Consider the following 6,971-nt stretch of genomic DNA (forward strand, 5'->3'; position numbering starts at 1 on the left):
ACTGCATCCCTGTCTGACTCCATGCCCTTGAATGAAGATTTCTGTTTGTTTAGTTCCAGTTTTAACAGAGCATTTACTCTTTGTGTACATTGATTTGATCAGACAATATAATATTTCCTCCAATGCCACTTTCAGTTTGAACAACAGTCCCTCAGGCCAGGCTAAATCAAATGTTTTTTGGAAGTCAACAAAGCAGGCGTCAACATTTGCATTATTATTTTTGTATACACAATTCTCAATTAGGGTGTGCAGAGTAAAAATGTGATCTGATTTTTGGAATTTAGGCAGAAATCCAGTTTTACTTTGACTCAAGACATGGTGTTTTGCAAGAAAATCTTGAATTTGGAATAACATGACAAAACCCTCCTTAGAGAACTGTTCACACAGATGCCTTAGTAATTGTGAGTGTCCAATTTATCTCCTTTTTTGAATGTGGGGTTTATGAGTCTTTGACTCCAGATCTCAGGGCCTACACTGAGAACTAAATGAAAAAGTTTTAGTTTGGCCAGTCCAGTCGGAATTTACGATCTGTGAATTAAAATGTCTCATTTAACACCTGCCCACGTCCACAGGTTGTTCTGGGTCTCAGGACTTTGAGTTGCAGGTCTGGTGTTGTTTTGGTGATTTGGTAATCCAGTGGATTTTTGGAAGTCCTTAATGGCTGTTCCGAAATGTTGTGTTTTTGTCTTGTATTTGGTTTAATGCGTTCCAATTATCCTAGAAACTCTTTGAATTAATTGACTCTTCAATTAAGTTGACCTGATTTTAGAGATGTTGTTTTCTTTTTGTCCTTAGAGTTTATTTATATTGTTGAAGCATTTCTCTCTCTCTACCTCTACCTCTCTCTCTCTTTTTCTCTACTTTGCTGTCTTGTGTTGCTGAAATTTGGCCTCCTTCTCCCTCTCTCTCTAATGTAAGAGACATTTTTCACACGTTTATAGTTCCTAGAAGCAATGAACACCACCACGGTGTGCAGGTGATGTGCACGGATTCTCATTTTTTTTGGTCGTCTTCTCTTGGTGTTACGTGAATTCACTGTCCGAACTTCATTATGGCAGCTGTCTTACCCCCATAAGCAGCAGTTAAGGAAAGGCACTCTTCAGCACAGTCATCATAAAAATGAGAAACATCCCAATGCCAAGTCTCACACAATTGTTTTCCCTCATAAAACTGAGCATTTGCACTGTATCAGTGTGTGGTTCCCACCTCACTACATGGTTTCCATGTTCAGCTGCCCGCGGAGGGTGTGTGTTCTGATATGTAATGAGGGGGTGTGAGAATACACAGCTAGAGGAGAAACCTCCTCTCAAGGTCTAGGACTGAAGTGGTGATTAACCACACTGTAATACACCAGTCTTACATAATTTTGTTCTTTATATACTCCAGTCTTACATATCAGATTTATTATATACACCTGTCTCAGATATCAAATATATAATATACACTTGTTTTACATATCAGATTTATTATATACACCTGTCTCAGATATCAGATTTGTTATATGCACCAGTCTTACCTATTAGATTTATTATATACGCCTGTCTTACTTATCAGATTTATTATATACACCTGTCTTATCAGATTTATTATATACACCTGTCTTACTTATCAGATTTATTATATGCACCTGTCTTAGATATCATATTTGTTACATACACCAGTCTTACTTATTGGATTTATTATATACACCCATGTTACATATCAAATTTATTATATAAACCTGTCTTATATGTCAGATTTATTATATACACCTGTCTTACATAACAGATTTGTTATATACATCAGTCTTACATATCAGATTTATTATATGTGTTGTATTCGTTGTATAAACCATGTTAAAGACTGTACATAAACTGTGTGCTTTCCGGCTGATCGCTGAGCTCTCATGTTAGAAAACACTATCAGATATCTTGACTCCCAGCACCTGTGAACTGGACCTCTGTTGGCCCTGTGCTCCTGCTGATCTGGAGGGGGCGAGACACTGGAGTGCTGATCTGGAGGGGGCGAGACAGTGGAGTGCTGATCTGGAGGGGGTGAGACAGTGGAGTGCTGATCTGGAGGGGGCGAGACAGTGGGATGATGAGCTGGAGTGGGTGAGACAGTGGAGGGCTAAAAATGGCACTTTTTTTTAGTTAATTTATGCTTTACTGTCTGCTTAAGAAGAACCAAAGAGATAAAATCAAACTATCTGTACCATATTGAATTGCATAGTATCATATTCTTTTGCATCGCATTGTATCGTGTTGAATCACATTGTCTTGAATCACGTTGTGTTGAATCAAATTGTATCGAATCAAATGGTGTCGAATCGCACCGCATTGCAATAGGGGTGAATCATATTGTATCGCATGAGTAGTTGCTTCATATGTATCTTTAATGTATTGGATCCTTGGCAGTGCATCGTGATGTGTATCGCATCGGCCTCAGTGATGGAGATGCACATCCCTAGTGTGTGTTTGTGTGTGTGTGTGCGTGTACCTCATGTCTATGTATGTGATTTAACAGTGTATCAGTATGTGTAGGTGTGTCTTGTGTCTGTCTGTGTGTGTGATTTGCCAGAATGTATGAGTGCATGCTTGCGTGTGTGTGTGTGTTAGAGAGAGAAATAGAAAGATGAAAGACATAAGGACAGAGGAGGTGTGTGTGTATATGCATGTTTATGTGAGAGAGAGAGAGAGAGAGAGAGAGAGAGAGACAGAGAGAGAGAGAGAGACTGAGTGTATGTAGGTGGGTATCTGCACGTGACAAGAGAAAAGAAAGTGTGAGGGAAAATATATGAGGGACAGAGAGTGAGGGAGTGAATGAGAAGGGACAGATTAAATAGACAGTGCTCATATTTCATATTCCTAAGGAATTCTCCAGATGTATCTGCAGATGTATACTGGCTGTGGAATGGAGGAAATAAGGATTGGGAAGGAAATATGGATTGGGAAGGAAATATGGATTAGGAAGGAATTACAGATTGGGAAGGAAACACAGATTGGGAAGGAAATATGGATTGGGAAGGAAATATGGATTGGGAAGGAGATGGGGATTGGGAAGAAAATACGGACTGGGAACGAGATAGGGATTGGGAAGGAAATACGGACTGGGAACGAGATAGGGATTGGGAAGGAAGTAGGGATTGCTCTACACAACTGAGTCCAGACTGGATGTCACAGTTAACACCACGCTTGAGTACAGATGCAGCTCAACTAAAGCTTTTATCATTATCAGCTCATTAATGAGTCTTAGTTAAGCCTTTGTCAGAGACACTGTTCAAAGATCCTTTAGCCAAATGTATATCTGCAGAGCCCTTTGGACTGAAGGGCAAAGACAGCTGTGTCTCCTGGTAGCACTGGTCAGACAATGTTCCAGCTGCATCTTTATATTCAAACATATTAGACCAAATAAGGTTGTGTGTGTGTGTGTGTGTGTGTGTGTGTGTGTTTCTCCCTTCATCCATGCTCTGTGTGAGAAGAGATGTGTGTGGAGAAAATGTGATGTCCTGCCTTTGTGTTGTTCACGGTCCAGTGGTATTTTATCCTGCAGATATAATTGTTTTAATTTGTTAACTGTGCGTTCACTCAATTAAAGACACAGAGAGGCACTCTTCTCTTCTCTTCTCTTCTCTTCTCTTCTCTTCTCTTCTCTTCTCTTCTCTTCTCTTCTCTTCTCTTCTCTTCTCTTCTCTTCTCTTCTCTTCTCTTCTCTTCTCTTCTCTTCTCTCTGGTGCAGGATAAAAACAAGCACCTGTGCTTAATGAACAACAGCGCTGTTGTTTTTAGACCCAATTCAGGACCTTTCAGTCTGGGGAAAAAAAAAGAAAAAAACTTTCCTCATTCTCTTTTTGAACTCTGGAGGACCTCTCAGTGGCAGGATTGGACACTTTCTCTTGAGGTCTTTGTGTAAACATCAGGCCTTTAATTAGTGTGGACGAGTCTTACCCCTGAGCTGCCTCTTCACTGTGAACAACGATTTCTTTCTCTCTCTGTCTCTCTCTCTCTCTCTCTCTCTCTCCCTCTCCCTCTCTCTCTCTCTCTCTCTGTTTCTCTCTGGCCCTGGTTTGCTGTCTGGGGTTCAGTCTTTTCTGTTCTCCTCGTTTCTTTCCTAATCTCATGCTCTGATCAGGTGTGTGGTTAGGGCTCTCTCTCTCAGAGCACTCAGGTAGAGGAGAGGGCTCGTTTCCCCCGCCGTCCAGCTCCTGCCACACAGTCCCCTCAGTGCCGTCTCTGCTGAAAAGCACTCTCGCTATGCAGGCATACACGTTCATGTAATTGGTTATGATATATGAGCACTGTGCTCTGAAACAGCACCTGGTGTGTGTGTGTGTGTGTGTACATTCTATTTCTTTTCTTGTGCTAACGAGTCGTGTTTAAAGACAGAAGAGTGTAACCCTCATCGTCCACTGTGTGTCTTATCCAATTATCAGATATCCTTCCCCTTTCTCTCTGTCTCTCTGTCTGTCTGTCTGTGTCTCTCTCTCTCTCTCTCTCTCTCTCTCTTTTGATTTCCTGCTCTGTAGTGGGCTAAATTGCCCTTGACTAAAATGATAATTGAGAGATGCTGGTCTCCAGTGACAGGCCGTGCAGTTAGAGGAGAGATCTGATCTTTCTTTTCTGAGGACTGAAGAGAGCTGAGCTGTATTTGTTTGTCAGTCACTGTGAGGAAGGCTGGCCTGATGGAGGGTTTCAGTGCCAGCTGTGCCCCGGAACTCACACACAATCAGACAAACACACACACACGCACGCACACTCATCACACACAGACACAGACAGACAGACAGACAGACACACACACACGCGTTTGTACTCATATCCTAGTGGGGACTTCCCGCTGACTCCCATTATTCTGTAACTAAAGAATACTGACCTATCTCTAACCCTAACCCTAAGCCTAACCCTAAACTTAACCTTAACCAAAAGAAATGGTTTGACATTTTTTGTTTTATCAGTAACAATAATATAGTTTAGAAAAATATTTTTTTCTCATAATGGGGACCAGCATTTTGGTCCACCAGGCACTTTTTTCAGATTATGCTATCTTATTGGGGACTTACCGGTCCCCAGAAAGATAGCAATATATGATGCACACACATACACAGATACACACACGCACATATACACATACACACACACACACGTGCGCACACACACACACACACACACACACACACACACACTCTCTCACTCACACGTACATGTTGTGATGACACTAATTACAGCCTAGTAGACCTCTCTCTCTCTCTCTCTCTTTCTCTCTCTCTGACTAAGCTGTCCCACTCATACCAGCAGTGTATGCTTTGAGAGGATAATGTCCAGGGACTTTTAAAACGCTTGTGTGGACTCCTCTGTTCTACTCCTCTGTCCTATTGTCAATACTGCAGCGTCTTGCATGGACCGTATCCAATTTAGAAATGAATGAATAAACAGATGAATAAATAAATAAATAAATAAACTAACAGAGTGTGAAAACAGATGTGGATCCTTGCCAAGCAAAGCCCTGCCTTTTGGACAAGGTCCTTAACGTGATTCATTGTCGCGTTTCCAGCAGAGAGGGAAGAAGAAGACAGAAATGACAGCATGAAAGCTGTTTAAGCCAGTCCAAACATGCCACTCAGGCTTCTCAGTGTGGCATGTTCCCGCAGCCCAGAATATAACCCGAAAACTCTGCCCCAGCCGAAAACGCACTCTCCCACTCATGGAAAATACACTGTCTCTCTGACAGAAAGCACGCTCTCACTCACGGCTTTCTGCCTTCGGTCAGCGCGACGAGTGACTTTGCAAAGAAAAAAAGAAACGAAATGCGTTTGACAGATGTGCGTGGCAGATAAACGCCAGTACTTGGCACCAGAGATGCTTTTTCAAAGGAAGGTCCAGTCTGGGGAGTGTGGAGGAAGAAATCAATAGAGTCCACAGTCAAGGAGAGGGGAAAACTGCCAGAGTGGGCTATTGACACCTCCAGACAAACCCAGACAGACAGACAGACTAACCGACAGACAGACAGCTTTGTTTCCCTGATCCTCCAAATATGAGACTATTCAGAATTGCAATGGATAAAACACTTAAACTGTCTTTTCCATTTTATTTATTCAATTTTATTTATTGCCACCGATGCAGGACACGTTGCCTCATTTCATTTTAAAAGACTCTGAGATTTTGAAAACTGAGACAGTGATCAGTCAGTGGTAGGTCTTCCCACCTGCTTTTAATGAACTTACTGAATCTCTCATTCTGCTTTCCAGTAGATTCCTATTTCTGCGTCAGCACTTTGCAGTATTAGTAAACAGGTATGTTCTGATTCACAAGAGTATGAATGTAAATTTATATTTGTTTTTCTGTGGCTAATTTATCTAATATTTGTCTGACCAATCAAATACAATATAATCAGTTTTCAGACATGGAGGCGTGAAAAACAAGACATGACTTATGCAACAAGACGATGAAACTGCAGCATAGTCTGTTTTTTCTGTTCTATTTTTTCCTTTAACTCTGGTTAGAGGAGCTTACTTGCACTGGCTGGAGTTTTGGTAAGGTATATTCCAAAGAACTGAAGACAGGAACAGAGTAACGCTGCAAGTGGTTTTGAGCCCGACTGTGAAGAGGGAATTTCTTCGGTTTATGGGCAATATTGGAGAGAAAAATGGAGACTGTGCGTCTTTGAGTGCACAGTGTCTCATTAGAACGAACTCTCCCTCCCTCCCTCCCAGTGAGACACGGAGAGAAGAGTATGTGCATGTTTCTGTGTGTACTTTGAAGGTTAGATTTTGAGAAGAAAAATAAAAGCCAAAAAATAGAGGGATAGAGTGGTGGGTGTTGTTATAACACAGCTGGTTCTCAGAAATAAACAGAAGATGAAAGGAACAGAGTCTTGTTTTTGCATCTTTTTCATCACCAAAACCTCTCTCTCTCTCTCTTTCTCTCTCTCTCTCTCTCTCTCTCTCTCTTTCTAAAGATACAGTAACAGGGGGTTTGAAGATTGAATAAATGCAG

Source organism: Chanos chanos, chromosome 5 (genome assembly GCF_902362185.1).
Source record: "Chanos chanos chromosome 5, fChaCha1.1, whole genome shotgun sequence".
NCBI classification, from domain to species: Eukaryota; Metazoa; Chordata; class Actinopteri; order Gonorynchiformes; family Chanidae; genus Chanos; species Chanos chanos.